The sequence below is a fragment of the Mustela nivalis genome (assembly GCF_964662115.1).
Source record: "Mustela nivalis genome assembly, chromosome: 1".
NCBI lineage: Eukaryota > Metazoa > Chordata > Mammalia > Carnivora > Mustelidae > Mustela > Mustela nivalis.
The window spans coordinates 65,539,015-65,556,886 of NC_139020.1; the positions used below are offsets into that span (position 1 = coordinate 65,539,015).

Genomic DNA, 17,872 nt, shown 5'->3' on the forward strand with positions numbered 1-17,872 from the left:
GTTCAAAGATTGTATAAAGTCAATGACATTAAGTTGCCTTCCTCCTAAAAAGAATAAAGTAACTTTTGTCTTGCCACTCATTTGTGTGAGAAACTTACACCTCTTACCTCCTGCTAAATTTTAATTTCTGCTTGAGTTATAGTAAGCAGGAGGATGTACTTCGTGTCAGTTTAAATCAGAAATAGAATGTTTTTTAAGACTGTTTTAAGGCCAGAAATAAAATGTTTTAAAACCTGTTTCAAAAGGGTACTCTTAAAAATTAGACTTTGTCTTGGATCAAGATCACATATTGGCAAGAACCCTCAATATGTGAAAAGTGCAAATACTCAATACAGTTTTATGTGCTATGTGTCTGTGATAAAAATTAAGCGACAAGAATTTAACATGAGGAAAAAATGATTTGAATGTGATTCAGAAATAGTTAAGATTACAAATCAGTGAAATGAAGGGGGGAGATGGAAATAGCCTCAAGTAGCAGAGAATGAAGTTGCCTGAAAGAAAGTCTTGAAGTAATGTTCAGATTAATGTGAGAATTCCCCCCCTTTTCTCATTATAATAAGCCCTATCTCAGCTACCACGGTTGCATCTCTCTTCCCAGCAGCCAGATAAGTCTAAACTCAGCAGTAGGCCTTAAAGCTATTCAGGCAGCCTGTGAGTTCTGAAAACCCTGTGGGAGCTGACAGAGCATCGGTGGCTTCTTGTCCTTCACAGTGATGTGAAGACAGCTAGTCTTGCATCTAGCTGAAGGAGGTGTCAGAGACGCAGTGGGGTTACTGGAGAGTGTGAAGGGCAGAGGAGACAGCATAATGCATCATCTAGGGAGAGGGATATGAATTTCAGGAAATTGTGAGAGTATATGGCATATTGGTCCACTTATCAAAACTCAACCATCAACACTGAAAAGAAATTTAAAAATTAAAAAAAAAAAAAAACTTAACCATCAAATGACTCTTGGGTCAAACTGACTATATTTCAGGATAAGTCTGATTAGGATGTTATTGAAAAAAGAACGGACATCAAATGAAGGGCACTTCCTCCTTCAGCCATCCTGTCTGCATTTCCTGGGGGCAGGAACTGTGTCTATTTACCAGGGCACCCCTCCCTGAGACATAGTATGTGCTCAATAAATAGTGAGTAAATGAAATAAATGCACGAATAGGTTTGGGCATACCTGATTAAGATGGCCTTATTGCCCAACTGACTGCGGAAAAAACAGGAAAAAAGCTAAGTGGAGAATCCTTTCCTAAACGCAACTAGCTGGTTTCAGATCCTACCTCTGGACATCAGATTTCTCTTATTAAATTCTGATTTTGTTACTTAATCTCCTTAAGCTTTGATTATGAAGACTATTGTCTGTTTCTAGAGTCATTATAAGGCTATATCTAAACTGCTTACCATAGTACATAGTTCAAAGTAAATACTCCAGGAGTAGTGGCAATTATTATTATTATTAACAGTAATAACAATACTTATTGTTATAACTATTACTCTCTCACACTTGTTTTATCATGATCAGGTAAAGAGAAAGTTGAGAGCAGGCTTCAGTCACGATGGCACAATTTCCTGCATAAACTGTGGTTTTCGGCCTGGGTCATGCCATCTTTTAGGGATTACAATTTGAGAGGTTGGTCTGAATTCTCGTTGCCCCCGAGTTTTAGCTCCCCAAATTTATGCTTATTGTCCTGTCCCCTAGTTATATCAAGACACCAAGCCTCCTAAACTGGATTTCTACCTTCATTCTAGCTACCTCTGGATTCCAATAGGCACTCTGAAGCACTGCTTTCATTATTTCAATCCATCTCTCCCCCTCCTCCCCTGACTCCATGTCTCCTCATTAGTTGTCAGATAAAGGTCAGTTGCTTTGAGTTCTTCCCATTGTGGAATCCCTCTCAGTTTGGTTTATCCAGTTTGGCCTGGATGGCTTAAAATTCTGCCATCTTCCTACCAACCGTAGCCCAGATCTCAAAAAGCTAGTTACTCTCTCTTTAAAGCAGCATTGAAAGAAGAGGGATCCATAGTCTTTAAATCCATCATGAGGAGGCAATGGCCTCTATAGTTACAGGGGCCCAGAGTGAGTTTGCAGCCAGTTTTGTTGGTTAAGGTCTACAGTTTGGCTATCCTTAGCAGTTTCTTTCTCTGCCTTAGTGTATTCTTGTTGGAGAATTGATAGATTCTGAGGCTTTCCTGAGTATCTTTCCCCAAACTAGTTTTCTTTATTGAAATTTTTTGAAGATTCAAATAATGACAATGGCATTTTTGGATCTAGATGTCTTTGGCTAAGCATTTGTTAGGGCTATAAAAGCATCCTGATGATTACTGTCATCGAGGTCACTCCATTTAGGGGTTTTTCTCATACCTGAGAAGATATTTTCCTTCGTGACTCTCCTGGGAATTTCAGGGGCTATGTATCCTTCTAATTTTATCCACTTGCTCAGCATATGTTCCATAATTGGGTTGTTTTGCCTTTTGATAAATAGCTAGTGATAGCAACAACTAAACAACGAAAGTACTTCTAGTCCAAGTTTATTCATTCTCAGGTACTCATGGAGCACCTCTTGTGTGTAAAAACTGTTAACTCTACGTTGGAAATGTATTGAGATAACTAATAATAATGACTAACATTTATTGGTTGTTTTCTAAGTGCCAGGCACTATCCTAAGGGCTCTGTAGTCATTATTTTATTTAATCCTTATACTCATTCTGTAAGGTAGGTATTATTACTCCTATTTTACAGATAAGAAAACTGAACTGTGGAAAAATTAAGTAGCTTGCCAAGTCACATAGTTCTGATGGAGCTGGATAACCAAATAATGGAATATGACTCCAAAGTTTATGATTTTGACCAAACACAATCATTGCCTTTAAAATACTTAAAGTAACAGAAATTAAACAGCAACCCATAATAAAACAAATAATCCAATTTAAAAATGGGCAAAGGATCTGATAGACATTTCTTTAAAGAAGATGTACAAACATCCAATAAATTCATGAAAAGATGCTCAATATGATTAACAAATGCAAATCAAAACTACGAAGAGATACCTTTCATACCCACTAGGATGTCTAAAACCAAAAAATAATGCATGTGAATGAGGATGTAGAGAAATTGGAACCCTCCTGCACTGCTGCTGGAGATATAATATGGTATAATTACTCTGGAAACAATGCTGGTATTTCCTCAAAAGGTTAATTAAAAAAAAAAAAAAAAAAAAGAATTACCATGTAACCCAGCAGTTCCACTCATAGGTATAGATCCAAGAGAACTGAAAACATGTTCACAAAAAAATTTATACAGAAATGTTCATGGTGGCATATTTATCATAGCCAAAACATGGAAACAACCCAAAGTTGTATCAACTGATAAACTGACAAATAAAATGTGATTATCTATACAATGGAATTTTACTTGGCAATAAAAATAAATGAAGTGCTAACACGTGTTGCAGCATGGATAAATTTTGAAAACCTTATGAGAACATGTAAGTGAAAGAAACCAGTCACAAAAGACCATATAATGTGTCATTCCATTTATAGGAAATGTCCAAAATAGGCAAATCTGTAAAAACAGAAGATAGATTAGTAGCTGCCAGGGGTTGAGGGAGGAGGGAATGAGGAGTGACTGGTTGACACAGAGTTTCTTTTCAGGGTGATGAAAATGTTCTAAAGTTGAGTGTGATGCTGGTTGTACAACTTGTGAATATACTAAAAAAAAAAACCATGGAATTATGTATGCTTTAGGTAAACAAATTGTATGGTATATGAATTTTATCTCAATAAAACTGTTATAAATCTAAAGTTACTGAAATAGAAAGTAGCATTTGGTAGCTGGCATACAGATGCATAACCAAATACTATGAAAATTCAGAATAAAGGCAACTTTCCAGGCTGCTGCAATTAGAAAGCTTTTGATAGAAATAGGACAAGACATATGGAATTGGAGGAAAGGAAAATAAGGTATTTCTTGAGAAAGAATGACAAAAACAAGAAGGAAATGACAGCCTGTGTCTGTGTCCCATTCCTTGCCGCAGAATAGGCGGTATGGGTCAGAGCTAAGAAATATCCCAACAGAACCTTCCTAGCTTACTCCGGTCTACAGTCAGGAAATAGCATTCAGCTTCCTAACACTCATCCCTTTTTCAAAAACCTGCCCTCCTCCCAGTACTTCAGAACTTCCTATTCTAGAATCAAGTCCCTAGTCCTTAGTGTGGCCTTCAGTGGCCCACTGGCTCCACGTCACATCCCCGTCCATTTCACAGCCCAGGTCCCAGGCTAGATGCCTGCCCTGTGGTTATTCAGCTATGCCCTGAGCCGCCTCCCTCTGTGCCTGGCCAACAGTCCCTGCCCCTGGAACCCCTTGTGTGTCTGGCTGGTTTGGCCCATGTGCTTTGTGCCAGTGGTTACAATAGCCAGGTGTTGCCACACTTTGGAGAATAATGAAAGTATTTAAAATTGTGACTTTGCCCCCCCAAATCTAGAGTGTGCTGTTATGATATGGTGTAAAGGAAGAGTGTAGCTTGAAATGACAAATTGGTCTAGAGCATGGTGAGAGAGGTATGAATACAGGTGAGGAGACCATCTCTAATTCTTTTCTTTCTGGAAGCTCTCTATCCCATTTCTTTATTAGTTCATGTAGATATACATGAAAAGATTGCCAGGCTTGGAGCAGTCTGTGGAAAGTGGCACCTGTAGAAAGAACCTTATATCTGAGTACAATGTATTCTTCCTGGTTTCTTGTTACTGTTTCTTGGTAGATTCAGGATGTTTCTCTTCTGTGTCAGGGGGGTATTCAAATGTATGTCAAGCCTCAAGCCCTATAGCATGAGTTAGAGAAGTGATATAAACTGATCACAATTATTTCACTCATTTATGTTCCCTTTCCTAGTTATTTTACTGAGCATGCCATGTAAAAACTAACCTATGTTAGATGTTGTAGGAGCTTAAAAAAAGACATCACTCAACAGCCCATGTTAATGGATATAGTTTTGTTTATTTTGAAACTTATTAAATATTTTCTTCCCTCAGCCACTAAAAGTGATTGGAGGAACTGAGAGGTTCTGAAGATCCAAACTAACTGCTTTGTATATGGTCAGGTGGGGTGAAGGATTCAGGGCAAGGCTGTCCCTGGTCCCCACCCCCAGCAGGAGGCCTCCTGTTCCAGTCTTTTTGGCTTTGTTTATCAAGTCTACTTACAAGGAGAAGTGTTCTTCAGACTCTGGTCTAGAGTCCACCTGGGCTATGCAGTGAGTGTAAGGATGAGGCAGCCCAATTCAGCCCCAGACCCAGTAATCCATATGCTGTGGGGGAAATGCACCCTAATAAAAAGATGCCCACTATAGAACTTGGGCTTACAGGTTAATAGAGATAAAAATCATACTTACCCTTAAGAAGATAGAGACTAAATTTCATTTCCTCTCCTTCCTGTACCTTCACTCTCTATACATTATGGATATAAGTTCTATTTCCTTATTTTTCCATTTATAATGTATTTATCATAATGTAAATATAAAAGGTCACTATAGAAAATTCAGAAATATGTAATGAAAACTACTAAAATCACACATAATCTCACCATCCAGAAGTAACCAGTGCAAACCTTTTCGCATATTTCTTTCCTTTTTCTAGATGCACATATTTTTTTCCCACAAGGTTGAAATCATACATACATGTAAACATATATTGTTTTGTATTTTTATTTCTCACTAAAAATTGTATAGTGAGCATTTTCTGTGCCATTTAATTCTTTTACAAAAATGTGATTTATTTTTTTTTAATGGGCACAGAATGATTCCCCAGTATTGGACATTATGCTGTTCTTTGGGTTTCTCTTTCACCATAATGCCTTGCAAACACTTCCTTTTTTAGCCAACAAATGCAGCTATTAAAAATACTAAGTCTCATGGAGATCTTTACTGACCTTTTGCTGCAACAACTTGGTGGTAACAGTATCACCAAGACTTCTCCCTGGGGACTACCACACAACTGTTCTTTCAAAGACATGCTGACTCCTCCTTACTTTCTTCGTACCTGGTTGATCAGAGGGACCAGCCACGATACAGGTAAGCTCTTTCAATAAACAGACTATTTAGAGAGGTTGTTGGCTATGATTGTGAACTGGGAGCCAAATGAAGGGTAATGTGACGGAAGCATTTAGCTGTCCACTCCAGCTGTATCTGGTTCCTTTACACGTATGTTTCTGAATAGAGCTCATTCATAGACTTCCCATAGTTGCTCTGTAAACAAGAGGTGCAAACGGTAGCAGCCCTAGAAGCAATACCTGAGTACACTGTTGGAGTTTTTTGTTTCAGTATAGTTAATACTCTTCTTTGCTAAGGTATGAAATTGCTTTTTTTCTGTGTTTTTTTTTCCTTTCACTTTCCTGTTATATAGTAAACTTTGTAACTCCAGATCCAGTTTAATTTTGATTATGTGTTAAAATGACTTATGGGCACCTCAAACATATGGAATACCATAATGGACATAGAGAAGACAAAGAGAACCCACCGTTGCCCTTAGGGAACTTACAGTCCAGTAAAGGTGTTAAGATATGCATACAAATAATTATATAATAAAGTAAACCAGGTTGTAAGAATATTTGTAGTGATGATTTGAGAAATGCTTGCAAAAGAGTGTCCTACATTTAAGCTGGGTGCTTAAATGTCTATACAAACTGAGTTCTCTTTAAAAAAGTACACATATAAAAGATTGAAAGAGAAAATTCCAAAATGCTAATAGTGGTTGTCTGGGTGATGGACTTACAAAAGATTGTAATATTCTTTCAAACGTGTTTTTACAGTGAATCTGTATTACTATTATAATGAATCTAATTGTTATTAGAATAAAATATGCTTTATTAAATGAAGGAGTACTGTATAAAAATACAAAATATAATGGAAGTAGAGAAGAACAAAGATTAGATCTACTGAGGTGGGACAATTGAGAAGGCTTTAAGAATTGAGAAGGCTTTAAGATTTATGTCTTTCCTAATGATGAAAAACTTTCCCAGGAAATAAATATCTTGGAAATAGATAATGAAATTGTATTGAGTTGAAAAGGCATATTGCATTCTTACAACTTTTTTTTCTCCATGACTTTTGTCTGCAATCTTTCTCTCTCTCTCTCTCTGTTGACTATAGCTCTGGTAGCTGTTAGCTGCATATTGCCTTTTTTTTTTTTTTTAAGATTTTTTAAAAAATTTATTTATTAGAGAGAGAGGGAGAGAGAGTGAGCACAGGCAGACAGAGTGGCAGGCAGAGGCTGAGGGAGAAGCAGGCTCCCCGCTGAGCAAGGAGCCCGATGTGGGACTCGATCCCAGGACGCTGGGATCATGACCTGAGCCGAAGGCAGCTGCTCAACCAACTGAGCCACCCAGGCGTCCCTGCATATTGCCTTTTAAATTTTATATTACTTTAGATATGTCTTTCAAATTTTTTACTGTGTATACAACAGGGGGATATTTTCTGAATCTAGTCATTCACTAGTCATATTCCTAGTCAGAATATATAAGCTTGGTAAAGAATCTTTCCACTTGTCCCACTGACCCCAGAAGTGTTTTATTTGATCATTGGCTGGTGAGCACTGTTCCTTTATTCTCTCGTTCTTCTGTATCTGTTAATATTCAAAGCTACAGAGTGCATATTCTCCAGGACCTAATAAGACTCTAGAATAGAGTCTTATTACATACAATATTACATACAATATTACTTATTGTAATATTCCACAAACTACCTGCTTCATCAGTGGATGGGCTCTTCTTCTCTTGCTGGATGCTCTGGGTAGTAGGACTTCCCACAGTGTGTGGTGAAGTTGCAGAGCTTTGTCAGGACAGAATTTAGGTGACATGCAGATTTCAGCTAACCTGAAAGGTGAGAGTCTTGATTCTGTATGACCTTGGATGAATTATTTACCCTCTCTATGCTTTAGTTTCTTCACTTGTAAATGGGAACAATAATAGCACCTATTTCATGGGCTTGTTTTTAAGATTACATTTGTCATTCATAGGCATGTGATATATAGCCACTACTAGTATGGTATATCATAGACCTTGAAGACTGTGGTGGATTTTTTCCCCCCTTAATAGATCATAGGAAGAAGAGGAGGCAGGAAAGTATGCTGAAAGGATATGGTCATCTTAATCTTTATTTCTCCAAAATAGTAAGGGCCAACAGAACATGTACAGAAATAATTGCTATATAATGTGATCTATGCAATGACAAAAGTATATTCAAAATATAAAAGGGGGAATGAGGAACCAGACTGGGATCAGGGAGGACTTCGGGAAGAAGTGCTAGTTGGGCAGAGTTTTGAATGATAAGTTGGTATGGAGAGGGGCAGGCGAGGGTGGTGAATGTTGGGTTAGCACCATGACTTAGGGATGGTACTGGTGGAACTTGGACTGTGGGGGCATCTTGAGAGGGAGGGAGATTGGATCTAGCCAGTGAGTAAGATTGACTTCACCCATACAGAGATGTACATTTGTGTCAGGGTTTCTCAAAGGGACTGAGTGCTCCCTGAGCCCTTTCTCCTACCTCTTCCAGAGCTGCCCTAAGCTTGTTAATTCCATTCCTATTAAAATCCAGCCCTGGCTGGGCAGACTGATTTAGTACTGTCTCGTGGTCATTTTTCTCTGTTTGGGAAGCATCACTCCATAACTTCTCAGACACACTTGCGTTATTTACTCTTAAACCCCTTCCACTGCTGACTTTCCCCTGGCAACATCCAGAAGGTCAGCAACAATTGGAAAGCTCTTCTTGACCCCTCAAATATTATCTTGCGGCTTACTCTGATCCAGATGAATTCAAATGTGACTCACCCAGAGAGACAGATTTGGGCATTATAGAAATAGAGTTCTGGGTTCATATAGCAAATCCAACAAATAAGCATAGTATCAGCCTGAGTGACCTGGATTCAGGGGGTATCCCACAGAGAATGCCGAGGTGCGGCAGCCTGTCTGCTGACAGTACGTGTGGTGGGTGTCCAGCCTGGAGGGGGTGCCCGTGAGGCCTTCCTCAGACCCAGCAGGACATGGCTGGGTTATGCTGGCCAATATTCTTTCTTGGCTGAGACAAATTTTCTACCTTTCTTTTTGTTCCTTACAGAATGTCTTTCTTTTTGGTGGTTGTTGACATACTGCTGCTTGTTCATGATGCAGGTGAGTCACTTTTCAAAGAAACTTTGTGGATATTTCTGAAACAGTTTTGGGAATAGTGAGAAAAATGGTCATTTGGAGATTTAAAAAAGAATAAGCAAGTGATTTAATCTCTCTGAACCTCAGTCTTTTCATTTGTTAAATGGAAATAACAATGCTATATTTGTTTCACAGGTAATAGTGAAGAACAGATGGGAAAATCTAACAGATACAAAAAAAAAAAAAAGATTTTACTTATTTATTTGAGAGAGAGAGACGGAGAGATAGAGAGAGAGGGTTGCTCAGCGGGGAGAGGGAGAAGCAGGCTCAACATTGGCCTTGATTCCAGGATTCTGGGATCATGACCTGAGCTGAAGGCAGATCCTTAACTAACTGAGCCACCCAGGTGCCCCAAAAAGTGTTGTTTATTTTTTTTTAATGAGAACCACCACCAATTTGCTTTGTTCATTTGAGTCTTTATTAGATAATTACAGTTATTCACACCCGTAATTGGAACTTCTCTAACCAAAACAAAAATATCTAGACATTCCTCCCCACTTAAAGTGACTTTGACAAATGTTGGCTAAGGGTACAGTATCACAGAATATTTGAAATCTGGCCTGTCCTGAAAATTCTGGATAGGCAGTCAATGCAGGGTTTTTGGTAATTCTTCGTTCTCAATTCTTCAGAAATAGTGGGACAAACAGTGTACAGAAATTGAAACTCTTAATGTAGTTCAACAAACCAAAAGTATCTATGCAAAAACGCTTTATAGAAACACATATGTCCAAAACCTGCAATATAACTACTCTACAAAGTGGTCAAACATATTTACAGATTTCAGGCATAGGCCATCTCTCAGGGACCTGCAGCAGTTCTGCCAAAGGTAGCAGCAGCTCGAAGACATCCTCAAGCTCCAGAGTTCTACTCAGAGTCAATGCAAGGCCTGGTCCATCAAATTACATTTACTGGCTCTTTTCTTTTGATGCTTGATTACTCTGTGTTTGTATGTAAAGAGGCAATCCCTTCATAGCCAAGAAAAACCAACCAGATAAAAGAATGAGGTGTATATATAGGTGAGAAAGAGAAAGGTGTATGAGTTCGAATAATTTTAAAATTATTTTTCTAGCAATATTGTTAGCCTAATACTGTGTGCTAGGTATTATAGTGAGTGCTATAGACACAGTACCTTTCTACAGTTTTGAAAATGTATTCTCACATTATTAGCTGTTTGCTGAGCTTTTGCCTCAATTTCTTAGAAACTGGGACACTAAAACACAATGTTCTAGAAATAGCAGATTGAGATAGACAAAAGAGTGATTCAGATTTAAGTAGCACCATCTGCAGACACATCAGTCAGAAGGCCTTTATATTACCTTTATATTACTTTATATTTATATTACCAATTACATCATCAGTAGATTGCGTTTCATGATTTTTTGTCCAGAGTCTTCAGATTCCCGAGTCTGAGGCCCTTTCCCTTGGGACCAGACCAGAAGGGGTTCGGCTGCAGCAGGGCTTCCTGGGTATAACCTGAGAAGCTAGAATTAGGGGCTCTCATGAGTAAGCCACATATTTTTATGAGAGATTGGGAAGAGGGGCAGCTTACTAAGGTATCCACCCATCCGGTCCTCTCTTTCTGTTTCTCTGGTAAATGACAGAGCCATCTCATATAAAAACAGCCCTGAGGTCCCAAGGTATTTTGTAACAGCCCCAGGGGAGGTATTTTTATCATAATTATACACTAGGAAACTGTAACTCAGAGAGAATAAGTAACTCACCCATTGCCAAATGACTAGTAAGGGGGGCATAGAACTAGAACATAGGGGTGCCTGGGTGGCTTAGTCAGTTAAGGATCTGCCTCTTGATCTCAGCTTTGGTCTTGATCTCAGGGTTGTAAGTTTGAGCTCCACTATGGGTTCTGCGATGGGCATGGAGCTTGTTAAGAAAAAAAAAAAAAAAAAAAAAAAAAAAGAATGAGAACTTAGATTTACAAATCTTCACACAGGAATTTTTTAATAACTATAATCCACCGTTTCTTGGTTGCAACCACATCAGAGAAATAACAATTTAGGCAAGAAAATATTTCATGTTTTATATGCATATCATCCTTCTGAAGGTTATGTAGGTTGTTTCTCCTTGCCTCCTTCTTTCCTTTCTCATTTGTCTTCCTTTATATTCATTCATTTTTAAAATTTTTTTATTTTTTATAAACATATAATATATTTTTATCCCCAGGGGTACAGGTCTGTGAATCGCCAGGTTTACACACTTCACAGCACTCACCATACCACATACCCCCCCAATGTCCATAACCCCATCCCCCTTCTCCCAACCCCCCTCCCCCCAGCAGCCCTCAGTTTGTTTTGTGAGATTAAGAGTCACTTATGGTTTGTCTCCCTCCCAATCCCATCTTGTTTCATTTATTCTTCTCCTACCCCCTTAACCCTCCATGCTGCATCTCCACTTCCTCATATCAGGGAGATCATGTTATTAGTTGTCTTTCTCCGCTTAACTTATTTCGCTAAGCATGATACCCTCTAGTTCCATCCACGTCATCGCAAATAGCAAGATATCATTTCTTTTGATGGCTGCATAGTATTCCATTGTGTATATATACCACATCTTCTTGATCCATTCATCTGTTGATGGACATCTAGGTTCTTTCCATAGTTTGGCTGTTGTGGGCATTGCTGCTATAAACATTCAGGTGCATGTGCCCCTTCGGATCACTACGTTTGTATCTTTAGGGTAAATACCCAGTAGTGCAATTTATGGGTTGTAGGGTAGTTCTATTTCAACATTTTGAGGAGCCTCCATGCTGTTTTCCAGAGTGGTTGCACCAGCCTGCATTCCCACCAACAGTGTAGGAGGGTTCCCCATTCTCCGCATCCTCACCAGCATCTGTCATTTCCTGACTTGTTAATTTTAGCCATTCTGACTGGTGTAAGGTGATATCTCATTGTGGTTTATTCACCACGACCAAGTGGGATTTATTCCAGGGCTGCAAGGTTGGTTCAACATCTGCAAATCAATCAATGTGATACAACACATCAATAAGAGAAAGAACAAGAACCATATGATACTCTCAATAGATGCTGAAAAAGCATTTGACAAAGTACAGCATCCCTTCCTGATCAAAACTCTTCAAAGAATAGGGATAGAGGGCACATACCTCAATATTATCAAAGCCATCTATGAAAAACCCACCACAAATGTCATTCTCAATGGAGAAAAACTGAAAGCTTTTCCGCTAAGGTCAGGAACACGGAAGGGATGTCCATTATCACCACTGCTATTCAACATAGTACTAGAAGTTCTAGCCACAGCAATCAGACAACAAAAGGAAATTAAAGGCATCCAAATCAGCAAAGAAGAAGTCAAATTATCACTCTTCACAGATGATATGATACTATATGTGGAAAACCCAAAAGACTCCACTCCAAAACCTCTAGAACTTGTACAGGAATTCAGTAAAGTGTCAGGATATAAAATCAATGCACAGAAATCAGTTGCATTTTTCTACACCAACAAGAAGACAGAAGAAAGAGAAATTAAAGAGTCAATCCTTTTTTACAGTTGCACCCAAAACCGTAAGATACCTAGGAATAAACCTAACCAAAGAGCCAAAGAATCTATACTCAGAAAACTATAAAGTACTCATGACATAAATTGAGGAAGACACAAAGAAATGGAAATATGTTCCATACTCCTGGATGGAAGAATAAATATTGTGAAAATGTCTATGCTACCTAAAGCAATCTACACATTTAATGCAATTCCTATCAAAGTACCATTCATCTTTTTCAAAGAAATGGAACAAATAATCCTAAAATTTATGTGGAACCAGAAAAGACCTCGAATAGCCAAAGGAATATTGAAAAAGATATTCATTCATTTATTTAATTAGATGTTGATTCTTTCATCAAGTTTAGGTCGGTCGTCCACTGTTAGATGGAAGAACACAGTTCAGATGGAGGCCGGTGGGGCCAGATTGCCTGGGCTTGAATCATAGCTCTACCACTTACTAGCTGTGTGTCCCTAAGCAACTTACTTCACCCCACTGTGTCTTGGTTTTCTCAGTGTAAATCGGGGATAATAAGAGAAACTACCTCCATGTTAGTGTACAGATTACATGAATTAAATTCAGGAAAATCTCTTAGAATATGTCTGATGCATTGTAAACACTTAATAAATGTCATTTGATGTATTAGTCACAATTCTCAGAGCAATAGAACAAACAAAATCTATATGAAGAGATCATGTGATTATGGAGGTGAGAAGTCCCAGAATCTCTGCAGTGAGCAAGCTGAGATGATATAGTTCCAGTCCAAGTCTGAAGGCTTAAGACCCAAAAAGAGTCTATCTGTGTTTCAGTTTGAAGTCCAGCTTAAACAGCCACACTGCAGTTCCCTATTACTCAAGGGAGGGCCAACCTTTTTGTTTCATTCAGGCTGTTGACTGATTGGTTGAGGGCCACCCACCTTAGAGAGGGCCGTCAGCTCAGTTTATCAGCTCAAATATTGATCTCATCCAAAAATACCTTCAAAGACATGCCCCAAATAATGTTTGACCAAATGTTTGACCTATGACTCAGTCACATTGACACATAAAATCATACTGGGTATTTTTTTTTTTTTTTAACTTTGTCAAGTCCTGTGCTGGGCACTGGTGAAACATGATGGTTAAGATATGGTCTCTGCACTCTGGAAAGTGTCCATGCCCAGCCCCACCAAGAGCCACATGATTGCTACTGATGAAAGAGCCGATTGCTTCTGTTGTTCATTTGGAATGTACCCTACTGCATATCTCTCTGGCTGTTTTTTTGCTGGGTGCTTTCACCTATGAGCTTTCACCATTTGGATTTTCCCTTGGTACTTCACCTGTTTTTTCTTATATTTCATATTACCTCATTTTTTCAGACACTATCCTCAGAAGCCTAATTTATAAAGTAAATTAGAGAGGGGTGGTTCTGATTGTATTGGTGAAGGGGTGGAGGTCTCACTGATTTGTTCTTTCCCTGTCTGTCAGTGACAAATTCTGGCGAGGGCTTTAGAAAAAACGGTTTTGAAAAGATTGAATCAGATGATCTCTGAGCCTTCCTCCAGCGCCAACATATCAGAAATGTATTCCATGTCATGAGTCCATGAATAATACTGAGTGTTTGGCTGTGTTCCTCAAAGCCCTCAGCTCCTACTCATGAATACTCTGCCCAGACCAGTAGGTATTTGTGGCAAGTAGAATAGATTGACTTACTAAAAATCTGTTTCTGCCTTTCTGATTTGCCTTCCTGGCTTGCTGAGACTAGACAGTAAAAACTACATTTCCAAGATTGCTTTACAGTTTGGGTTCTGGGGATGGCTTAAACTCTGCCCGTCAGATACATTTGCTCGGGCATTCAACTGCCAAGTGATTAAAGTGGGGGGAATGGTGATGGTGCACCCAGCATGCATGCGCTTTCTCTTGCCAATGTGAATCTAGCAGAGGCAGTTTGGCTCTGGAGTCCCTATTTGCAGTGATGACTTCCTGATTTGCCAGCTTCCTGGTATGGCAGAGACAGCAGCTGCCCTGGCAGACCAGCTGTGAAATGCTGCCCTGAGCCCAGGAAAATGTGAGGCAGAACAGGACACACACACTGCTAGTCTCACCTTCTGTGCCTTACTTTGGGTTTGTTCCTCCCAGCTTTCCAGTGATTCTGTAAACGTCTAATTTTCTGTACTAAATTTCTTCCTGTTTGAAATAGCTAGAATGATTTGTTTTACCTGTTATTAAAATCTACCTGATAGACTTCAATGGCCTTTATAAACACTTCACTAACTTCCTCTCTTCTTTGAGATTCTCAGTGTGTATAGAAGAGTCACGGGTCCGCCCTTCCATGGATGTTATCCTCTCCTGCCATTTCTCCTTTGGGGAGGGCATAGCAAATCTCGAGTTTTCTTGGGAAGGAGAAAACTTCAAAGAGGAATATGAGGTAGAAGAAGATAAAGTCTATTACCACTTTCTCAGGTACTATGATTTTTTTTTAAGTTTCCCCAAAGTTGGTTTACCAGTTTCATAATAACCAGCAACTAGAGGATAATAATATTAGAATATAGAGGATAATAACGAGGAACTAGAGGATCAGAGATCCTTGTATGAGGTAAGAGACGCTGTGGCTTGGGCTGAAATTTCTGAGGGGACTCTAGCACTTTTACTGAGAAATGTGAATTTCATGGATGAAGCTGTTCTGTAAGTGCTCAGCCATTGCACCAAATGAAAGAGGTGACAGTACAGTTAAGCTAATGTAAGGGAATTCATTGGATGAACTTAATTTCAAGCTCTGTCTCTGTTTATAGGGACAAATTTTAAGTTTCCTCTTCTGGTGTTCTCAGTTTTTCCTCTTCTCAAGTTGTTATGGGCTCTTCTCATATCCATCGTAAGATTCGGCTATTTGCCCTGTCTGTTCATCTTTGCTGAGAATACTGCTCTGAACCAAAGTTGTTTTGTCTGCACCTGTCTGTATTACCCGTTCATTCAAACAAGCAAACAAAATATATATACCAAAACACAAACAACAACAACAAAATCCAACTCCCAACGCATTGGCCTTATCCCAGACACACCAAACCATTGTAACACTGAAAACCTAAAATGTTACATACATAATGTAATTCTCTATGAAAACCTTGAGAGATGAAATGTGGTTTAGTGAAAATAGCTGTATGCTGGGAATGAGGAGGCCCAAGTTCTAATTCTGGATGACTCTGACAACTCGTTTAGCTTTTCGAGGCTTCATTTTCTCACTGTTAAAATGTGGGTTGGACCAGTGGATTTCCATAGTGCCCAAGGATGCTCACCCTTCTCAGGATTACACGGAGAGTGGTCTTCTCTCTGCCAGAGGGAGGTGAGTAGCAGAATCCTTTCGGAGAAAGAGCTGGAAAAGATGGGAAGGTGGCAATGAGAACCATTTGTTACCATCTGTGATTTTCAGCAGGGTGTCTGAGGTCAGCTGAGAGTCTGCAATGAAGCTCTGAAGAGGGAATGATTCCACAAGTAAATACAGCGGTGCTAGATGAGACCTGCAGGACTGAGCAGATGTGTATTGTGATTTTCTCTCAATGCCTCAATCAAAAATTTAACTACGGCGAACCTCAATCTGTTGCCTCTAGAAGGATTAATTTAAAAATCAGGGCAAGATTTCTGCTTGCTTGATCCTCCCCAGGTGGAAATTAAAAAGGAACTAATTGCTTTGTTACTTTATCCCGCCAGATTTTGAAATGCCCAGGTGCAGTTTGATAGGGTTGATGATGGCAACGTGGCAAGGTGCATCTCTAAGGGCTGGTTCCTCACGCCCAGTGTGACCTGGCCTGACCTGGCAAAGAGGGACATGAGCAACCACAGTACTGTGGAAGTCCTGGAGGAACAGATGAATGGCTTCTGCACGGTGCTATCTGTCCTGAAATACCTTGTCAAGTTAAATGAGAAATATGTCTGCTGCTAACAGAGACAAATATGAACAACCAGCCCTTCAGAATCATCCACAAATACCCAAGTAAGTGAGTGAAAGCAGGGTATATTTCACCACAAAGAAAAGAAGTATAGTAATAATAATAATAATAATTAGTAGCAGTAGTAGTAAAATTACTTATTTTTGCATGATAGGATTATAGACAATTTTTATTTTCTTCTTTGTATTTGTTTGACTTATACAACATTCTATAATGAATATACATTATCTTTATAGTCCAAAAAAGCTGTACTTTAAAAATCTTCTTAAACATCTTTATGAAATGTAATTCACATGCCATATAATTTACCCATTTAAAATGTACAACTCATTGTTTTAGTATATTCACTGTTGTTCATCCATCACCATTATCTAATTTTAGAACATTTTTTTTTCTGTTTTTGTAGCAATTCTATTTTTTTTTAACTTTTTATTTTTTATAAACATATATTTTTATCCCCAGGGGTACAGGTCTGTGAATCACCAGGTTTACACACTTCACAGCACTCACCAAAGCACATACAATGGAGAGTGACTGATGATGGATATGGGGTTTCTTTTTAGGGTAATGAAAATGTTCTAATTTTAGAACATTTTCATTACCCTAAAAAGAAACCCCATATCCATCATCAGTCACTCTCCATTCCTATCATCATCCTGTCCCTAGTCATAGGCAAACACTAACATATTTTCTGATGATATAGATTTGCCTATTTGGACCTTTCATGTAAATGGAATGATACAATAAGAGGTAACTGATGTCTTTCATTCAGCATGGTGTTTTCAAGGCTCATCATGTCGTAGCATGTACTGGCAGTTCATTTATTTTTATTGCTGAATAATATTCCATTGTATGGCTATACCATATTCCATTTATCCATTAATCAGGTGATGGAAATTTGGGCTGTTTCTATCTATTGGCTGTAATAAATGATGCTGCTGTGAACATTGGTGTATAAATTTTTGTGTGAATATGTGTTTTCATTTGTCTTGGTTTATACCTAGGAGTGGAATTGCTAGATCATATGGTAACTATTTTTAACCTTTTGTGGAATTGCTGGGCTGTTTTCCAAAGTAGTTGCTCATTTACACTCTGCCAATGAAGGTTCCAATTTCTCAACATTCTTGTCAGCATTCATTATTTTTTTTTTTAATTTTAGTTATGCTAATGGATATAGGTAATATCTCATTGTGGTTTTGATTTGCGCTTCCCTGATGGCTAATGACGTTGAGCATCTTTCCACGTGCTTATTGGTGATTTG

The 17,872-nt window shown here is 38.7% G+C and overlaps 1 long non-coding RNA gene across 4 annotated transcripts in view; it reads left to right on the top strand.

The window, feature by feature from the left end:
* The window catches only part of LOC309853823, a 29,471-nt gene that overhangs the window by 658 nt on the left and 10,941 nt on the right, over positions 1-17,872 (top strand). The window contains exons 2-5 of one of the 4 annotated variants that reach the window (XR_014305966.1): positions 4,476-4,563; positions 5,863-6,056; positions 9,096-9,148; positions 16,373-16,655. This is a non-coding gene — a long non-coding RNA (uncharacterized lncRNA). Of the gene's footprint in view, positions 1-4,475; positions 4,564-5,862; positions 6,057-6,244; positions 6,332-9,095; positions 9,149-16,372; positions 16,656-17,872 lie in introns of those variants that run through there. The other 3 variants (XR_014305967.1, XR_014305969.1, XR_014305968.1) reach the window with 3 other exon arrangements.